Genomic DNA, 22,501 nt, shown 5'->3' with positions numbered 1-22,501 from the left:
TGATGAAAGACAGAAATCGCATCCGGGTTGAATATAACGGGCACCATGCGCACTTTTCTCCATGGGAGTAATGTCTCAAACTGTCTACTCTTTGATCGATTCCTGGAACACCAGTAGTAGTTTCCGAAGCACATCTGGAGGCCTCCTGTAATCTGTGGACGTTCAGAGTTTTGATGAAAGACAGAAATTGCATCGGAATTGAATATAACGGGCACCATGCGCACTTTTCTCCAAGGGAGTAATGTCTCAGACTGTCTACTCTTTGATCGATTCCTGGAACACCAGTAGTAGTTTCCGAAGCACATCTGGAGGCTTCCTGTAATCTGTGGACGTTCAGAGTTTTGATGAAAGACAGAAATCGCATCCGGGTTGAATATAACGGGCACCATGCGCACTTTTCTCCATGGGGGTAATGTCTCAAACTGTCTACTCTTTGATCGATTCCTGGAACACCAGTAGTAGTTTCCGAAGCACATCTGGAGGCTTCCTGTAATCTGTGGACGTTCAGAGTTTTGATGAAAGACAGAAATTGCATCGGAATTGAATATAACGGGCACCATGCGCACTTTTCTCCATGGGAGTAATGTCTCAAACTGTCTACTCTTTGATCGATTCCTGGAACACCAGTAGTAGTTTCCGAAGCACATCTGGAGGCTTCCTGTAATCTGTGGACGTTCAGAGTTTTGATGAAAGACAGAAATCGCATCCGGGTTGAATATAACGGGCACCATGCGCACTTTTCTCCATGGGAGTAATGTCTCAAACTGTCTACTCTTTGATCGATTCCTGGAACACCAGTAGTAGTTTCCGAAGCACATCTGGAGGCTTCCTGTAATCTGTGGATGTTCAGAGTTTTGATGAAAGACAGAAATCGCATCGGAATTGAATATAACGGGCACCATGCGCACTTTTCTCCAAGGGAGTAATGTTTCAAACTGTCTACTCTTTGATCGATTCCTGGAACACCAGTAGTAGTTTCCGAAGCACATCTGGAGGCTTCCTGTAATCTGTGGACGTTCAGAGTTTTGATGAAAGACAGAAATTGCATCGGAATTGAATATAACGGGCACCATGCGCACTTTTCTCCAAGGGAGTAATGTCTCAAACTGTCTACACTTTGATCGATTCCTAAAACACCAGTAGTAGTTTCCGAAGCACATCTGGATTCTTCCTGTAATCTGTGGACGTTCAGAGTTTTGATGAAAGACAGAAATTGCATCGGAATTGAATATAACGGGCACCACGCGCACTTTTCTCCAAGGGAGTAATGTCTCAAACTGTCTACTCTTTGATCGATTCCTAAAACACCAGTAGTAGTTTCCGAAGCACATCTGGAGGCTTCCTGTAATCTGTGGACGGTCAGAGTTTTGATGAAAGACAGAAATTGCATCGGAATTGAATATAACGGGCACCATGCGCACTTTTCTCCATGGGAGTAATGTCTCAAACTGTCTACTCTTTGATCGATTCCTAAAACACCAGTAGTAGTTTCCGAAGCACATCTGGAGGCTTCCTGTAATCTGTGGACGTTCACAGTTTTGATGAAAGACAGAAATTGCATCGGAATTGAATATAACGGGCACCATGCGCATTTTTCTCCAAAGGAGTAATGTCTCAAACTGTCTACTCTTTGATCGATTCCTGGAACACCAGTAGTAGCTTCCGAAGCACATCTGGAGGCTTCCTGTAATCTGTGGACGTTCAGAGTTGTGATGAAAGACAGAAATTGCATCGGAATTGAATATAACGGGCACCATGCGCACTTTTCTCCAAGGGAGTAATGTCTCTAACTGTCTACTCTTTGATCGATTCCTGGAACACCAGTAGTAGTTTCCGAAGCACATCTGGAGGCTTCCTGTAATCTGTGGACGTTCAGAGTTTTGATGAAAGACAGAAATCGCATCCGGGTTGAATATAACGGGCACCATGCGCACTTTTCTCCATGGGAGTAATGTCTCAAACTGTCTACTCTTTGATCGATTCCTGGAACACCAGTAGTAGTTTCCGAAGCACATCTGGAGGCTTCCTGTAATCTGTGGATGTTCAGTGTTTTGATGAAAGACAGAAATCGCATCGGAATTGAATATAACGGGCACCATGCGCACTTTTCTCCAAGGGAGTAATGTTTCAAACTGTCTACTCTTTGATCGATTCCTGGAACACCAGTAGTAGTTTCCGAAGCACATCTGGAGGCATCCTGTAATCTGTGGACGTTCAGAGTTTTGATGAAAGACAGAAATCGCATCCGGGTTGAATATAACGGGCACCATGCGCACTTTTCTCCATGGGAGTAATGTCTCAAACTGTCTACTCTTTGATCGATTCCTGGAACACCAGTAGTAGTTTCCGAAGCACATCTGGAGGCCTCCTGTAATCTGTGGACGTTCAGAGTTTTGATGAAAGACAGAAATTGCATCGGAATTGAATATAACGGGCACCATGCGCACTTTTCTCCAAGGGAGTAATGTCTCAGACTGTCTACTCTTTGATCGATTCCTGGAACACCAGTAGTAGTTTCCGAAGCACATCTGGAGGCTTCCTGTAATCTGTGGACGTTCAGAGTTTTGATGAAAGACAGAAATCGCATCCGGGTTGAATATAAGGGGCACCATGCGCACTTTTCTCCATGGGGGTAATGTCTCAAACTGTCTACTCTTTGATCGATTCCTGGAACACCAGTAGTAGTTTCCGAAGCACATCTGGAGGCATCCTGTAATCTGTGGACGTTCAGAGTTTTGATGAAAGACAGAAATTGCATCGGAATTGAATATAACGGGCACCATGCGCACTTTTCTCCATGGGAGTAATGTCTCAAACTGTCTACTCTTTGATCGATTCCTGGAACACCAGTAGTAGTTTCCGAAGCACATCTGGAGGCTTCCTGTAATCTGTGGACGTTCAGAGTTTTGATGAAAGACAGAAATCGCATCCGGGTTGAATATAACGGGCACCATGCGCACTTTTCTCCATGGGAGTAATGTCTCAAACTGTCTACTCTTTGATCGATTCCTGGAACACCAGTAGTAGTTTCCGAAGCACATCTGGAGGCTTCCTGTAATCTGTGGATGTTCAGAGTTTTGATGAAAGACAGAAATCGCATCGGAATTGAATATAACGTGCACCATGCGCACTTTTCTCCAAGGGAGTAATGTTTCAAACTGTCTACTCTTTGATCGATTCCTGGAACACCAGTAGTAGTTTCCGAAGCACATCTGGAGGCTTCCTGTAATCTGTGGACGTTCAGAGTTTTGATGAAAGACAGAAATCGCATCCGGGTTGAATATAACGGGCACCATGCGCACTTTTCTCCGTGGGAGTAATGTCTCAAACTGTCTACTCTTTGTTCGATTCCTGGAACACCAGTAGTAGTTTCCGAAGCACATCTGGAGGCCTCCTGTAATCTGTGGACGTTCAGAGTTTTTATGAAAGACAGAAATTGCATCGGAATTGAATATAACGGGCACCATGCGCACTTTTCTCCATGGGAGTAATGTCTCAAACTGTCTACTCTTTGATCGATTCCTGGAACACAAGTAGTAGTTTCCGAAGCACATCTGGAGGCTTCCTGTAATCTGTGGACGTTCAGAGTTTTGATGAAAGACAGAAATTGCATCGGAATTGAATATAACGGGCACCAAGCGCATTTTTCTCCAAGGGAGTAATGTCTCAAACTGTCTACTCTTTGATCGATTCCTGGAACACCAGTAGTAGTTTCCGAAGCACATCTGGAGGCTTCCTGTAATCTGTGGACGTTCAGAGTTTTGATGATAGACAGAAATTGCATCGGAATTGAATATAACGGGCACCATGCGCACTTTTCTCCAAGGGAGTAATGTCTCAAACTGTCTAATCTTTGATCGATTCCTGGAACACCAGTAGTAGTTTCCGAAGCACATCTGGAGGCTTCCCGTATTCTGTGGACGTTCAGAGTTTTGATGAAAGACAGAAATTGCATCGGAATTGAATATAACGGGCACCATGCGCACTTTTCTCCATGGGAGTAATGTCTCAAACTGTCTACTCTTTGATCGATTCCTGGAACACCAGTAGTAGTTTCCGAAGCACATCTGGAGGCCTCCTGTAATCTGTGGACGTTCAGAGTTTTGATGAAAGACAGAAATTGCATCGGAATTGAATATAACGGGCACCATGCGCACTTTTCTCCAAGGGAGTAATGTCTCAAACTGTCTACTCTTTGATCGATTCCTGGAACACCAGTAGTAGTTTCCGAAGCACATCTGGAGGCTTCCTGTAATCTGTGGACGTTCAGAGTTTTGATGAAAGACAGAAATCGCATCCGGGTTGAATATAACGGGCACCATGCGCACTTTTCTCCATGGGAGTAATGTCTCAAACTGTCTACTCTTTGATCGATTCCTGGAACACCAGTAGTAGTTTCCGAAGCACATCTGGAGGCTTCCTGTAATCTGTGGACGTTCAGAGTTTTGATGAAAGACAGAAATTGCATCGGAATTGAATATAACGGGCACCAAGCGCATTTTTCTCCAAGGGAGTAATGTCTCAAACTGTCTACTCTTTGATCGATTCCTGGAACACCAGTAGTAGTTTCCGAAGCACATCTGGAGGCTTCCTGTAATCTGTGGACGTTCAGAGTTTTGATGAAGGACAGAAATTGCATCGGAATTGAATATAACGGGCACCATGCGCACTTTTCTCCATGGGAGTAATGTCTCAAACTGTCTACTCTTTGATCGATTCCTGGAACACCAGTAGTAGTTTCCGAAGCACATCTGGAGGCTTCCTGTAATCTGTGGACGTTCAGAGTTTTGATGAAAGACAGAAATTGCATCGGAATTGAATATAACGGGCACCAAGCGCATTTCTCTCCAAGGGAGTAATGTCTCAAACTGTCTACTCTTTGATCGATTCCTGGAACACCAGTAGTAGTTTCCGAAGCACATCTGGAGGCTTCCTGTAATCTGTGGACGTTCAGAGTTTTGATGATAGACAGAAATTGCATCGGAATTGAATAGAACGGGCACCATGCGCACTTTTCTCCAAGGGAGTAATGTCTCAAACTGTATAATCTTTGATCGATTCCTGGAACACCAGTAGTAGTTTCCGAAGCACATCTGGAGGCTTCCTGTAATCTGTGGACGTTCAGAGTTTTGATGAAAGACAGAAATTGCATCGGAATTGAATATAACGGGCACCAAGCGCATTTTTCTCCAAGGGAGTAATGTCTCAAACTGTCTACTCTTTGATCGATTCCTGGAACACCAGTAGTAGTTTCCGAAGCACATCTGGAGGCTTCCTGTAATCTGTGGACGTTCAGAGTTTTGATGAAGGACAGAAATTGCATCGGAATTGAATATAACGGGCACCATGCGCACTTTTCTCCATGGGAGTAATGTCTCAAACTGTCTACTCTTTGATCGATTCCTGGAACACCAGTAGTAGTTTCTGAAGCACATCTGGAGGCTTCCTGTAATCTGTGGACGTTCAGAGTTTTGATGAAAGACAGAAATCGCATCCGGGTTGAATATAACGGGCACCATGCGCACTTTTCTCCATGGGAGTAATGTCTCAAACTGTCTACTCTTTGATCGATTCCTGGAACACCAGTAGTAGTTTCCGAAGCACATCTGGAGGCTTCCTGTAATCTGTGGATGTTCAGAGTTTTGATGAAAGACAGAAATCGCATCGGAATTGAATATAACGGGCACCATGCGCACTTTTCTCCAAGGGAGTAATGTTTCAAACTGTCTACTCTTTGATCGATTCCTGGAACACCAGTAGTAGTTTCCGAAGCACATCTGGAGGCTTCCTGTAATCTGTGGACGTTCAGAGTTTTGATGAAAGACAGAAATCGCATCCGGGTTGAATATAACGGGCACCATGCGCACTTTTCTCCATGGGAGTAATGTCTCAAACTGTCTACTCTTTGATCGATTCCTGGAACACCAGTAGTAGTTTCCGAAGCACATCTGGAGGCTTCCTGTAATCTGTGGACGTTCAGAGTTTTGATGAAAGACAGAAATTGCATCGGAATTGAATATAACGGGCACCAAGCGCATTTTTCTCCAAGGGAGTAATGTCTCAAACTGTCTACTCTTTGATCGATTCCTGGAACACCAGTAGTAGTTTCCGAAGCACATCTGGAGGCTTCCTGTGATCTGTGGACGTTCAGAGTTTTGATGAAGGACAGAAATTGCATCGGAATTGAATATAACGGGCACCATGCGCACTTTTCTCCATGGGAGTAATGTCTCAAACTGTCTACTCTTTGATCGATTCCTGGAACACCAGTAGTAGTTTCCGAAGCACATCTGGAGGCTTCCTGTAATCTGTGGACGTTCAGAGTTTTGATGAAAGACAGAAATTGCATCGGAAATGAATATAACGGGCACCAAGCGCATTTCTCTCCAAGGGAGTAATGTCTCAAACTGTCTACTCTTTGATCGATTCCTGGAACACCAGTAGTAGTTTCCGAAGCACATCTGGAGGCTTCCTGTAATCTGTGGACGTTCAGAGTTTTGATGATAGACAGAAATTGCATCGGAATTGAATATAACGGGCACCATGCGCACTTTTCTCCAAGGGAGTAATGTCTCAAACTGTCTAATCTTTGATCGATTCCTGGAACACCAGTAGTAGTTTCCGAAGCACATCTGGAGGCTTCCTGTAATCTGTGGACGTTCAGAGTTTTGATGAAAGACAGAAATTGCATCGGAATTGAATATAACGGGCACCAAGCGCATTTTTCTCCAAGGGAGTAAAGTCTCAAACTGTCTACTCTTTGATCGATTCCTGGAACACCAGTAGTAGTTTCCGAAGCACATCTGGAGGCTTCCTGTAATCTGTGGACGTTCAGAGTTTTGATGAAGGACAGAAATTGCATCGGAATTGAATATAACGGGCACCATGCGCACTTTTCTCCATGGGAGTAATGTCTCAAACTGTCTACTCTTTGATCGATTCCTGGAACACCAGTAGTAGTTTCCGAAGCACATCTGGAGGCTTCCTGTAATCTGTGGACGTTCAGAGTTTTGATGAAAGACAGAAATCGCATCCGGGTTGAATATAACGGGCACCATGCGCACTTTTCTCCATGGGAGTAATGTCTCAAACTGTCTACTCTTTGATCGATTCCTGGAACACCAGTAGTAGTTTCCGAAGCACATCTGGAGGCTTATTGTAATCTGTGGACGTTCAGAGTTTTGATGAAAGACAGAAATCGCATCCGGGTTGAATATATAACGGGCACCATGCGCACTTTTCTCCATGGGAGTAATGTCTCAAACTGTCTACTCTTTGATCGATTCCTGGAACACCAGTAGTAGTTTCCGAAGCACATCTGGAGGCTTCCTGTAATCTGTGGATGTTCAGAGTTTTGATGAAAGACAGAAATCGCATCGGAATTGAATATAACGGGCACCATGCGCACTTTTCTCCAAGGGAGTAATGTTTCAAACTGTCTACTCTTTGATCGATTCCTGGAACACCAGTAGTAGTTTCCGAAGCACATCTGGAGGCTTATTGTAATCTGTGGACGTTCAGAGTTTTGATGAAAGACAGAAATCGCATCCGGGTTGAATATATAACGGGCACCATGCGCACTTTTCTCCATGGGAGTAATGTCTCAAACTGTCTACTCTTTGATCGATTCCTGGAACACCAGTAGTAGTTTCCGAAGCACATCTGGAGGCCTCCTGTAATCTGTGGACGTTCAGAGTTTTGATGAAAGACAGAAATTGCATCGGAATTGAATATAACGGGCACCATGCGCACTTTTCTCCAAGGGAGTAATGTCTCAAACTGTCTACTCTTTGATCGATTCCTGGAACACCAGTAGTAGTTTCCGAAGCACATCTGGAGGCTTCCTGTAATCTGTGGACGTTCAGAGTTTTGATGAAAGACAGAAATCGCATCCGGGTTGAATATAACGGGCACCATGCGCACTTTTCTCCATGGGAGTAATGTCTCAAACTGTCTACTCTTTGATCGATTCCTGGAACACCAGTAGTAGTTTCCGAAGCACATCTGGAGGCTTCCTGTAATCTGTGGACGTCCAGAGTTTTGATGAAAGACAGAAATTGCATCGGAATTGAATATAACGGGCACCATGCGCACTTTTCTCCATGGGAGTAATGTCTCAAACTGTCTACTCTTTGATCGATTCCTGGAACACCAGTAGTAGTTTCCGAAGCACATCTGGAGGCTTCCTGTAATCTGTGGACGTTCAGAGTTTTGATGAAAGACAGAAATCGCATCCGGGTTGAATATAACGGGCACCATGCGCACTTTTCTCCATGGGAGTAATGTCTCAAACTGTCTACTCTTTGATCGATTCCTGGAACACCAGTAGTAGTTTCCGAAGCACATCAGGAGGCTTCCTGTAATCTGTGGATGTTCAGAGTTTTGATGAAAGACAGAAATCGCATCGGAATTGAATATAACGGGCACCATGCGCACTTTTCTCCAAGGGAGTAATGTTTCAAACTGTCTACTCTTTGATCGATTCCTGGAACACCAGTAGTAGTTTCCGAAGCACATCTGGAGGCTTCCTGTAATCTGTGGACGTTCAGAGTTTTGATGAAAGACAGAAATCGCATCCGGGTTGAATATAACGGGCACCATGCGCACTTTTCTCCGTGGGAGTAATGTCTCAAACTGTCTACTCTTTGATCGATTCCTGGAACACCAGTAGTAGTTTCCGAAGCACATCTGGAGGCCTCCTGTAATCTGTGGACGTTCAGAGTTTTGATGAAAGACAGAAATTGCATCGGAATTGAATATAACGGGCACCATGCGCACTTTTCTCCATGGGAGTAATGTCTCAAACTGTCTACTCTTTGATCGATTCCTGGAACACCAGTAGTAGTTTCCGAAGCACATCTGGAGGCTTCCTGTAATCTGTGGACGTTCAGAGTTTTGATGAAAGACAGAAATCGCATCCGGGTTGAATATAACGGGCACCATGCGCACTTTTCTCCATGGGAGTAATGTCTCAAACTGTCTACTCTTTGATCGATTCCTGGAACACCAGTAGTAGTTTCCGAAGCACATCTGGAGGCTTCCTGTAATCTGTGGACGTTCAGAGTTTTGATGAAAGACAGAAATCGCATCCGGGTTGAATATAACGGGCACCATGCGCACTTTTCTCCATGGGAGTAATGTCTCAAACTGTCTACTCTTTGATCGATTCCTGGAACACCAGTAGTAGTTTCCGAAGCACATCTGGAGGCCTCCTGTAATCTGTGGACGTTCAGAGTTTTGATGAAAGACAGAAATTGCATCGGAATTGAATATAACGGGCACCATGCGCACTTTTCTCCAAGGGAGTAATGTCTCAAATTGTCTACTCTTTGATCGATTCCTGGAACACCAGTAGTAGTTTCCGAAGCACATCTGGAGGCTTCCTGTAATCTGTGGACGTTCAGAGTTTTGATGAAAGACAGAAATCGCATCCGGGTTGAATATAACGGGCACCATGCGCACTTTTCTCCATGGGAGTAATGTCTCAAACTGTCTACTCTTTGATCGATTCCTGGAACACCAGTAGTAGTTTCCGAAGCACATCTGGAGGCTTCCTGTAATCTGTGGACGTCCAGAGTTTTGATGAAAGACAGAAATTGCATCGGAATTGAATATAACGGGCACCATGCGCACTTTTCTCCATGGGAGTAATGTCTCAAACTGTCTACTCTTTGATCGATTCCTGGAACACCAGTAGTAGTTTCCGAAGCACATCTGGAGGCTTCCTGTAATCTGTGGACGTTCAGAGTTTTGATGAAAGACAGAAATCGCATCCGGGTTGAATATAACGGGCACCATGCGCACTTTTCTCCGTGGGAGTAATGTCTCAAACTGTCTACTCTTTGATCGATTCCTGGAACACCAGTAGTAGTTTCCGAAGCACATCTGGAGGCCTCCTGTAATCTGTGGACGTTCAGAGTTTTGATGAAAGACAGAAATTGCATCGGAATTGAATATAACGGGCACCATGCGCACTTTTCTCCATGGGAGTAATGTCTCAAACTGTCTACTCTTTGATCGATTCCTGGAACACCAGTAGTAGTTTCCGAAGCACATCTGGAGGCTTCCTGTAATCTGTGGACGTTCAGAGTTTTGATGAAAGACAGAAATCGTATCCGGGTTGAATATAACGGGCACCATGCGCACTTTTCTCCATGGGAGTAATGTCTCAAACTGTCTACTCTTTGATCGATTCCTGGAACACCAGTAGTAGTTTCCGAAGCACATCTGGAGGCTTCCTGTAATCTGTGGACGTTCAGAGTTTTGATGAAAGACAGAAATCGCATCCGGGTTGAATATAACGGGCACCATGCGCACTTTTCTCCATGGGAGTAATGTCTCAAACTGTCTACTCTTTGATCGATTCCTGGAACACCAGTAGTAGTTTCCGAAGCACATCTGGAGGCCTCCTGTAATCTGTGGACGTTCAGAGTTTTGATGAAAGACAGAAATTGCATCGGAATTGAATATAACGGGCACCATGCGCACTTTTCTCCAAGGGAGTAATGTCTCAAATTGTCTACTCTTTGATCGATTCCTGGAACACCAGTAGTAGTTTCCGAAGCACATCTGGAGGCTTCCTGTAATCTGTGGACGTTCAGAGTTTTGATGAAAGACAGAAATCGCATCCGGGTTGAATATAACGGGCACCATGCGCACTTTTCTCCATGGGAGTAATGTCTCAAACTGTCTACTCTTTGATCGATTCCTGGAATACCAGTAGTAGTTTCCGAAGCACATCTGGAGGCTTCCTGTAATCTGTGGACGTTCAGAGTTTTGATGAAAGACAGAAATTGCATCGGAATTGAATATAACGGGCACCATGCGCACTTTTCTCCATGGGAGTAATGTCTCAAACTGTCTACTCTCTGATCGATTCCTGGAACACCAGTAGTAGTTTCCGAAGCACATCTGGAGGCTTCCTGTAATCTGTGGACGTTCAGAGTTTTGATGAAAGACAGAAATCGCATCCGGGTTGAATATAACGGGCACCATGCGCACTTTTCTCCATGGGAGTAATGTCTCAAACTGTCTACTCTTTGATCGATTCCTGGAACACCAGTAGTAGTTTCCGAAGCACATCTGGAGGCTTCCTGTAATCTGTGGATGATCAGAGTTTTGATGAAAGACAGAAATCGCATCGCAATTGAATATAACGGGCACCATGCGCACTTTTCTCCAAGGGAGTAATGTTTCAAACTGTCTACTCTTTGATCGATTCCTGGAACACCAGTAGTAGTTTCCGAAGCACATCTGGAGGCTTCCTGTAATCTGTGGACGTTCAGAGTTTTGATGAAAGACAGAAATCGCATCCGGGTTGAATATAACGGGCACCATGCGCACTTTTCTCCGTGGGAGTAATGTCTCAAACTGTCTACTCTTTGATCGATTCCTGGAACACCAGTAGTAGTTTCCGAAGCACATCTGGAGGCCTCCTGTAATCTGTGGACGTTCAGAGTTTTGATGAAAGACAGAAATTGCATCGGAATTGAATATAACGGGCACCATGCGCACTTTTCTCCATGGGAGTAATGTCTCAAACTGTCTACTCTTTGATCGATTCCTGGAACACCAGTAGTAGTTTCCGAAGCACATCTGGAGGCTTCCTGTAATCTGTGGACGTTCAGAGTTTTGATGAAAGACAGAAATTGCATCGGAATTGAATATAACGGGCACCAAGCGCATTTTTCTCCAAGGGAGTAATGTCTCAAACTGTCTACTCTTTGATCGATTCCTGGAACACCAGTAGTAGTTTCCGAAGCACATCTGGAGGCTTCCTGTAATCTGTGGACGTTCAGAGTTTTGATGATAGACAGAAATTGCATCGGAATTGAATATAACGGGCACCAAGCGCATTTTTCTCCAAGGGAGTAATGTCTCAAACTGTCTACTCTTTGATCGATTCCTGGAACACCAGTAGTAGTTTCCGAAGCACATCTGGAGGCTTCCTGTAATCTGTGGACGTTCAGAGTTTTGATGAAGGACAGAAATTGCATCGGAATTGAATATAACGGGCACCATGCGCACTTTTCTCCATGGGAGTAATGTCTCAAACTGTCTACTCTTTGATCGATTCCTGGAACACCAGTAGTAGTTTCCGAAGCACATCTGGAGGCTTCCTGTAATCTGTGGACGTTCAGAGTTTTGATGAAAGACAGAAATTGCATCGGAATTGAATATAACGGGCACCAAGCGCATTTCTCTCCAAGGGAGTAATGTCTCAAACTGTCTACTCTTTGATCGATTCCTGGAACACCAGTAGTAGTTTCCGAAGCACATCTGGAGGCTTCCTGTAATCTGTGGACGTTCAGAGTTTTGATGATAGACAGAAATTGCATCGGAATTGAATATAACGGGCACCATGCGCACTTTTCTCCAAGGGAGTAATGTCTCAAACTGTCTAATCTTTGATCGATTCCTGGAACACCAGTAGTAGTTTCCGAAGCACATCTGGAGGCTTCCTGTAATCTGTGGATGTTCAGAGTTTTGATGAAAGACAGAAATCGCATCGGAATTGAATATAACGGGCACCATGCGCACTTTTCTCCAAGGGAGTAATGTTTCAAACTGTCTACTCTTTGATCGATTCCTGGAACACCAGTAGTAGTTTCTGAAGCACATCTGGAGGCTTCCTGTAATCTGTGGACGTTCAGAGTTTTGATGAAAGACAGAAATCGCATCCGGGTTGAATATAACGGGCACCATGCGCACTTTTCTCCAAGGGAGTAATGTCTCAAACTGTCTACTCTTTGATCGATTCCTGGAACACCAGTAGTAGTTTCCGAAGCACATCTGGATGCTTCCTGTAATCTGTGGACGTTCAGAGTTTTGATGAAAGACAGAAATCGCATCCGGGTTGAATATAACGGGCACCATGCGCACTTTTCTCCATGGGAGTAATGTCTCAAACTGTCTACTCTTTGATCGATTCCTGGAACACCAGTAGTAGTTTCCGAAGCACATCTGGAGGCTTCCTGTAATCTGTGGACGTTCAGAGTTTTGATGAAAGACAGAAATTGCATCGGAATTGAATATAACGGGCACCATGCGCACTTTTCTCCATGGGAGTAATGTCTCAAACTGTCTACTCTTTGATCGATTCCTGGAACACCAGTAGTAGTTTCCGAAGCACATCTGGAGGCTTCCTGTAATCTGTGGACGTTCAGAGTTTTGATGAAAGACAGAAATCGCATCCGGGTTGAATATAACGGGCACCATGCGCACTTTTCTCCATGGGAGTAATGTCTCAAACTGTCTACTCTTTGATCGATTCCTGGAACACCAGTAGTAGTTTCCGAAGCACATCTGGAGGCTTCCTGTAATCTGTGGATGTTCAGAGTTTTGATGAAAGACAGAAATCGCATCGGAATTGAATATAACGGGCACCATGCGCACTTTTCTCCAAGGGAGTAATGTTTCAAACTGTCTACTCTTTGATCGATTCCTGGAACACCAGTAGTAGTTTCCGAAGCACATCTGGAGGCTTCCTGTAATCTGTGGACGTTCAGAGTTTTGATGAAAGACAGAAATCGCATCCGGGTTGAATATAACGGGCACCATGCGCACTTTTCTCCGTGGGAGTAATGTCTCAAACTGTCTACTCTTTGATCGATTCCTGGAACACCAGTAGTAGTTTCCGAAGCACATCTGGAGGCCTCCTGTAATCTGTGGACGTTCAGAGTTTTGATGAAAGACAGAAATTGCATCGGAATTGAATATAACGGGCACCATGCGCACTTTTCTCCATGGGAGTAATGTCTCAAACTGTCTACTCTTTGATCGATTCCTGGAACACCAGTAGTAGTTTCCGAAGCACATCTGGAGGCTTCCTGTAATCTGTGGACGTTCAGAGTTTTGATGAAAGACAGAAATTGCATCGGAATTGAATATAACGGGCACCAAGCGCATTTTTCTCCAAGGGAGTAATGTCTCAAACTGTCTACTCTTTGATCGATTCCTGGAACACCAGTAGTAGTTTCCGAAGCACATCTGGAGGCTTCCTGTAATCTGTGGACGTTCAGAGTTTTGATGATAGACAGAAATTGCATCGGAATTGAATATAACGGGCACCATGCGCACTTTTCTCCAAAGGAGTAATGTCTCAAACTGTCTAATCTTTGATCGATTCCTGGAACACCAGTAGTAGTTTCCGAAGCACATCTGGAGGCTTCCTGTAATCTGTGGACGTTCAGAGTTTTGATGAAAGACAGAAATTGCATCGGAATTGAATATAACGGGCACCATGCGCACTTTTCTCCATGGGAGTAATGTCTCAAACTGTCTACTCTTTGATCGATTCCTGGAACACCAGTAGTAGTTTCCGAAGCACTTCTGGAGGCCTCCTGTAATCTGTGGACGTTCAGAGTTTTGATGAAAGACAGAAATTGCATCGGAATTGAATATAACGGGCACCATGCGCACTTTTCTCCAAGGGAGTAATGTCTCAAACTGTCTACTCTTTGATCGATTCCTGGAACACCAGTAGTAGTTTCCGAAGCACATCTGGAGGCTTCCTGTAATCTGTGGACGTTCAGAGATTTGATGAAAGACAGATTTCGCATCCGGGTTGAATATAACGGGCACCATGCGCACTTTTCTCCATGGGAGTAATGTCTCAAACTGTCTACTCTTTGATCGATTCCTGGAACACCAGTAGTAGTTTCCGAAGCACATCTGGAGGCTTCCTGTAATCTGTGGACGTTCAGAGTTTTGATGAAAGACAGAAATTGCATCGGAATTGAATATAACGGGCACCAAGCGCATATCTCTCCAAGGGAGTAATGTCTCAAACTGTCTACTCTTTGATCGATTCCTGGAACACCAGTAGTAGTTTCCGAAGCACATCTGGAGGCTTCCTGTAATCTGTGGACGTTCAGAGTTTTGATGAAAGACAGAAATTACATCGGAATTGAATATAACGGGCACCATGCGCACTTTTCTCCAAGGGAGTAATGTCTCAAACTGTCTAATCTTTGATCGATTCCTGGAACACCAGTAGTAGTTTCCGAAGCACATCTGGAGGCTTCCTGTAATCTGTGGACGTTCAGAGTTTTGATGAAAGACAGAAATTGCATCGGAATTGAATATAACGGGCACCATGCGCACTTTTCTCCATGGGAGTAATGTCTCAAACTGTCTACTCTTTGATCGATTCCTGGAACACCAGTAGTAGTTTCCGAAGCACTTCTGGACGCCTCCTGTAATCTGTGGACGTTCAGAGTTTTGATGAAAGACAGAAATTGCATCGGAATTGAATATAACGGGCACCATGCGCACTTTTCTCCAAGGGAGTAATGTCTCAAACTGTCTACTCTTTGATCGATTCCTGGAACACCAGTAGTAGTTTCCGAAGCACATCTGGAGGCTTCCTGTAATCTGTGGACGTTCAGAGTTTTGATGAAAGACAGATTTCGCATCCGGGTTGAATATAACGGGCACCATGCGCACTTTTCTCCATGGGAGTAATGTCTCAAACTGTCTACTCTTTGATCGATTCCTGGAACACCAGTAGTAGTTTCCGAAGCACATCTGGAGGCTTCCTGTAATCTGTGGACGTTCAGAGTTTTGATGAAAGACAGAAATTGCATCGGAATTGAATATAACGGGCACCAAGCACATTTTTCTCCAAGGGAGTAATGTCTCAAACTGTCTACTCTTTGATCGATTCCTGGAACACCAGTAGTAGTTTCCGAAGCACATCTGGAGGCTTCCTGTAATCTGTGGACGTTCAGAGTTTTGATGAAGGACAGAAATTGCATCGGAATTGAATATAACGGGCACCATGCGCACTTTTCTCCATGGGAGTAATGTCTCAAACTGTCTACTCTTTGATCGATTCCTGGAACACCAGTAGTAGTTTCCGAAGCACATCTGGAGGCTTCCTGTAATCTGTGGACGTTCAGAGTTTTGATGAAAGACAGAAATTGCATCGGAATTGAATATAACGGGCACCAAGCGCATTTCTCTCCAAGGGAGTAATGTCTCAAACTGTCTACTCTTTGATCGATTCCTGGAACACCAGTAGTAGTTTCCGAAGCACATCTGGAGGCTTCCTGTAATCTGTGGACGTTCAGAGTTTTGATGAAAGACAGAAATTACATCGGAATTGAATATAACTGGCACCATGCGCACTTTTCTCCATGGGAGTAATGTCTCAAACTGTCTACTCTTTGATCGATTCCTGGAACAACAGTAGTAGTTTCCGAAGCACATCTGGAGGCTTCCTGTAATCTGTGGACGTTCAGAGTTTTGATGAAAGACAGAAATTGCATCGGAATTGAATATAACGGGCACCATGCGCACTTTTCTCCATCGGAGTAATGTCTCAAACTGTCTACTTTTTGATCGATTCCTGGAACACCAGTAGTAGTTTCCGAAGCACATCTGGAGGCTTCCTGTAATCTGTGGAAGTTCAGAGTTTTGATGAAAGACAGAAATTGCATCGGAATTGAATATAACGGGCACAATGCGCACTTTTCTCCAAGGGAGTAATGTCTCAAACTGTCTATTCTTTGATCGATTCCTGGAACACCAGTAGTAGTTTCCGAAGCACATCTGGAGGCTTCCTGTAATCTGTGGACGTTCAGAGTTTTGATGAAAGACAGAAATTGCATCGGAATTGAATATAACGGGCACCATGCGCACTTTTCTCCATGGGAGTAATGTCTCAAACTGTCTACTCTTTGATCGATTCCTGGAACACCAGTAGTAGTTTCCGAAGCACATCTGGAGGCTTCCTGTAATCTGTGGACGTTCAGAGTTTTGATGAAAGACAGAAATCGCATCCGGGTTGAATATAACGGGCACCATGCGCACTTTTCTCCATGGGAGTAATGTCTCAAACTGTCTACTCTTTGATCGATTCCTGGAACACCAGTAGTAGTTTCCGAAGCACATCTGGAGGCTTCCTGTAATCTGTGGACGTTCAGAGTTTTGATGAAAGACAGAAATTGCATCGGAATTGAATATAACGGTCACCATGCGCATTTTTCTCCAAGGGAGTAATGTCTCAAACTGTCTACTCTTTGATCGATTCCTGGAACACCAGTAGTAGTTTCCGTAGCACATCTGGAGGCTTCCTGTAATCTAAGGACGTTCAGAGTTTTGATGAAAGACAGAAATTGCATCGGAATTGAATATAACGGGCACCATGCGCACTTTTCTCCAAGGGAGTAATGTCTCAAACTGTCTACTATTTGATCGATTCCTGGAACACCAGTAGTAGTTTCCGAAGCACATCTGGAGGCTTCCTGTAATCTGTGGACGTTCAGAGTTTTGATGAAAGACAGAAATTGCATCGGAATTGAATATAACGGGCACCATGCGCACTTTTCTCCAAGGGAGTAATGTCTCAAACTGTCTACTCTTTGATCGATTCCTGGAACACCAGTAGTAGTTTCCGAAGCACATCTGGAGGCTTCCTGTAATCTGTGGACGTTCAGAGTTTTGATGAAAGACAGAAATTGCATCGGAATTGAATATAACGGGCACCATGCGGACTTTTCTCCATGGGAGTAATGTCTCAAACTGTCTACTCTTTGATCGATTCCTGGAACACCAGTAGTAGTTTCCGAAGCACATCTGGAGGCTTCCTGTAATCTGTGGACGTTCAGAGTTTTGATGAAAGACAGAAATTGCATCGGAATTGAATATAACGGGCACCATGCGCACTTTTCTCCATGGGAGTAATGTCTCAAACTGTCTACTCTTTGATCGATTCCTGGAACACCAGTAGTAGTTTCCGAAGCACATCTGGAGGCTTCCTGTAATCTGTGGACGTTCAGAGTTTTGATGAAAGACAGAAATCGCATCCGGGTTGAATATAACGGGCACCATGCGCACTTTTCTCCATGGGAGTAATGTCTCAAACTGTCTACTCTTTGATCGATTCCTGGAACACCAGTAGTAGTTTCCGAAGCACATCTGGAGGCTTCCTGTAATCTGTGGACGTTCAGAGTTTTGATGAAAGACAGAAATTGCATCGGAATTGAATATAACGGGCACCATGTGCATTTTTCTCCAAGGGAGTAATGTCTCAAACTGTCTACTCTTTGATCGATTCCTGGAACACCAGTAGTAGTTTCCGAAGCACATCTGGAGGCTTCCTGTAATCTGTGGACGTTCAGAGTTTTGATGAAAGACAGAAATTGCATCGGAATTGAATATAACGGGCACCATGCGCACTTTTCTCCAAGGGAGTAATGTCTCAAACTGTCTAATCTTTGATCGATTCCTGGAATACCAGTAGTAGTTTCCGAAGCACATCTGGAGGCTTCCTGTAATCTGTGGACGTTCAGAGTTTTGATGAAAGACAGAAATTGCATCGGAATTGAATATAACGGGCACCATGCGCACTTTTCTCCATGGGAGTAATGTCTCAAACTGTCTACTCTTTGATCAATTTCTGGAACACCAGTAGTAGTTTCCGAAGCACATCTGGAGGCTTCCTGTAATCTGTGGACGTTCAGAGTTTTGATGAAAGACAGATATTGCATCGGAATTGAATATAACGGGCACCATGCGCACTTTTCTCCATGGGAGTAATGTCTCAAACTGTCTACTCTTTGATCGATTCCTGGAACACCAGTAGTAGTTTCCGAAGCACATCTGGAGGCTTCCTGTAATCTGTGGACGTTCAGAGTTTTGATGAAAGACAGAAATTGCATCGGAATTGAATATAACGGGCACCATGCGCACTTTTCTCCAAGGGAGTAATGTCTCAAACTGTCTACTATTTGATCGATTCCTGGAACACCAGTAGTAGTTTCCGAAGCACATCTGGAGGCTTCCTGTAATCTGTGGACTTTCAGAGTTTTGATAAAAGACAGAAATTGCATCGGAATTGAATATAACGGGCACCATGCGCACTTTTCTCCATGGGAGTAATGTCTCAAACTGTCTACTCTTTGATCGATTCCTGGAACACCAGTAGTAGTTTCCGAAGTACATCTGGAGGCTTCCTGTAATCTGTGGACGTTCAGAATTTTGATGAAAGACAGAAATTGCATCAGAATTGAATATAACGGGCACCATGCGCACTTTTCTCCACGGGAGTAATGTCTCAAACTGTCTACTCTTTGATCGATTCCTGGAACACCAGTAGTAGTTTCCGAAGCACATCTGGAGGCTTCCTGTAATCTGTGGACTTTCAGAGTTTTGATGAAAGACAGAAATTGCATCGGAATTGAATATAACGGGCACCATGCGCACTTTTCTCCATGGGAGTAATGTCTCAAACTGTCTACTCTTTGATCGATTCCTGGGACACTAGTAGTAGTTTCCGAAGCACATCTGGAGGCTTCCTGTAATCTGTGGACGTTCAGAGTTTTGATGAAAGACAGAAATTGCATCGGAATTGAATATAACGGGCACCAAGCGCATTTTTCTCCAAGGGAGTAATGTCTCAAACTGTCTACTCTTTGATCGATTCCTGGAACACCAGTAGTAGTTTCCGAAGCACATCTGGAGGCTTCCTGTAATCTGTGGACGTTCAGAGTTTTGATGATAGACAGAAATTGCATCGGAATTGAATATAACGGGCACCATGCGCACTTTTCTCCAAGGGAGTAATGTCTCAAACTGTCTAATCTTTGATCGATTCCTGGAACACCAGTAGTAGTTTCCGAAGCACATCTGGAGGCTTCCTGTAATCTGTGGACGTTCAGAGTTTTGATGAAAGACAGAAATTGCATCGGAATTGAATATAACGGGCACCATGCGCACTTTTCTCCATGGGAGTAATGTCTCAAACTGTCTACTCTTTGATCGATTCCTGGAACACCAGTAGTAGTTTCCGAAGCACTTCTGGAGGCCTCCTGTAATCTGTGGACGTTCAGAGTTTTGATGAAAGACAGAAATTGCATCGGAATTGAATATAACGGGCACCATGCGCACTTTTCTCCAAGGGAGTAATGTCTCAAACTGTCTACTCTTTGATCGATTCCTGGAACACCAGTAGTAGTTTCCGAAGCACATCTGGAGGCTTCCTGTAATCTGTGGACGTTCAGAGTTTTGATGAAAGACAGATTTCGCATCCGGGTTGAATATAACGGGCACCATGCGCACTTTTCTCCATGGGAGTAATGTCTCAAACTGTCTACTCTTTGATCGATTCCTGGAACACCAGTAGTAGTTTCCGAAGCACATCTGGAGGCTTCCTGTAATCTGTGGACGTTCAGAGTTTTGATGAAAGACAGAAATTGCATCGGAATTGAATATAACGGGCACCAAGCGCATTTCTCTCCAAGGGAGTAATGTCTCAAACTGTCTACTCTTTGATCGATTCCTGGAACACCAGTAGTAGTTTCCGAAGCACATCTGGAGGCTTCCTGTAATCTGTGGACGTTCAGAGTTTTGATGAAAGACAGAAATTACATCGGAATTGAATATAACGGGCACCATGCGCACTTTTCTCCAAGGGAGTAATGTCTCAAACTGTCTAATCTTTGATCGATTCCTGGAACACCAGTAGTAGTTTCCGAAGCACATCTGGAGGCTTCCTGTAATCTGTGGACGTTCAGAGTTTTGATGAAAGACAGAAATTGCATCGGAATTGAATATAACGGGCACCATGCGCACTTTTCTCCATGGGAGTAATGTCTCAAACTGTCTACTCTTTGATCGATTCCTGGAACACCAGTAGTAGTTTCCGAAGCACTTCTGGAGGCCTCCTGTAATCTGTGGACGTTCAGAGTTTTGATGAAAGACAGAAATTGCATCGGAATTGAATATAACGGGCACCATGCGCACTTTTCTCCAAGGGAGTAATGTCTCAAACTGTCTACTCTTTGATCGATTCCTGGAACACCAGTGGTAGTTTCCGAAGCACATCTGGAGGCTTCCTGTAATCTGTGGACGTTCAGAGTTTTGATGAAAGACAGATTTCGCATCCGGGTTGAATATAACGGGCACCATGCGCACTTTTCTCCATGGGAGTAATGTCTCAAACTGTCTACTCTTTGATCGATTCCTGGAACACCAGTAGTAGTTTCCGAAGCACATCTGGAGGCTTCCTGTAATCTGTGGACGTTCAGAGTTTTGATGAAAGACAGAAATTGCATCGGAATTGAATATAACGGGCACCAAGCACATTTTTCTCCAAGGGAGTAATGTCTCAAACTGTCTACTCTTTGATCGATTCCTGGAACACCAGTAGTAGTTTCCGAAGCACATCTGGAGGCTTCCTGTAATCTGTGGACGTTCAGAGTTTTGATGAAGGACAGATATTGCATCGGAATTGAATATAACGGGCACCATGCGCACTTTTCTCCATGGGAGTAATGTCTCAAACTGTCTACTCTTTGATCGATTCCTGGAACACCAGTAGTAGTTTCCGAAGCACATCTGGAGGCTTCCTGCAATCTGTGGACGTTCAGAGTTTTGATGAAAGACAGAAATTGCATCGGAATTGAATATAACGGGCACCAAGCGCATTTCTCTCCAAGGGAGTAATGTCTCAAACTGTCTACTCTTTGATCGATTCCTGGAACACCAGTAGTAGTTTCCGAAGCACATCTGGAGGCTTCCTGTAATCTGTGGACGTTCAGAGTTTTGATGAAAGACAGAAATTACATCGGAATTGAATATAACTGGCACCATGCGCACTTTTCTCCATGGGAGTAATGTCTCAAACTGTCTACTCTTTGATCGATTCCTGGAACAACAGTAGTAGTTTCCGAAGCACATCTGGAGGCTTCCTGTAATCTGTGGACGTTCAGAGTTTTGATGAAAGACAGAAATTGCATCGGAATTGAATATAACGGGCACCATGCGCACTTTTCTCCATCGGAGTAATGTCTCAAACTGTCTACTTTTTGATCGATTCCTGGAACACCAGTAGTAGTTTCCGAAGCACATCTGGAGGCTTCCTGTAATCTGTGGAAGTTCAGAGTTTTGATGAAAGACAGAAATTGCATCGGAATTGAATATAACGGGCACAATGCGCACTTTTCTCCAAGGGAGTAATGTCTCAAACTGTCTACTCTTTGATCGATTCCTGGAACACCAGTAGTAGTTTCCGAAGCACATCTGGAGGCTTCCTGTAATCTGTGGACGTTCAGAGTTTTGATGAAAGACAGAAATTGCATCGGAATTGAATATAACGGGCACCATGCGCACTTTTCTCCATGGGAGTAATGTCTCAAACTGTCTACTCTTTGATCGATTCCTGGAACACCAGTAGTAGTTTCCGAAGCACATCTGGAGGCTTCCTGTAATCTGTGGACGTTCAGAGTTTTGATGAAAGACAGAAATCGCATCCGGGTTGAATATAACGGGCACCATGCGCACTTTTCTCCATGGGAGTAATGTCTCAAACTGTCTACTCTTTGATCGATTCCTGGAACACCAGTAGTAGTTTCCGAAGCACATCTGGAGGCTTCCTGTAATCTGTGGACGTTCAGAGTTTTGATGAAAGACAGAAATTGCAGCGGAATTGAATATAACGGTCACCATGCGCATTTTTCTCCAAGGGAGTAATGTCTCAAACTGTCTACTCTTTGAT

Source organism: Schistocerca gregaria, chromosome 11 (assembly GCF_023897955.1).
Source record: "Schistocerca gregaria isolate iqSchGreg1 chromosome 11, iqSchGreg1.2, whole genome shotgun sequence".
Lineage (NCBI taxonomy): Eukaryota > Metazoa > Arthropoda > Insecta > Orthoptera > Acrididae > Schistocerca > Schistocerca gregaria.
The sequence above is the reverse complement of the archived record's forward strand: the minus strand, read 5'-3'. Positions refer to the sequence as shown.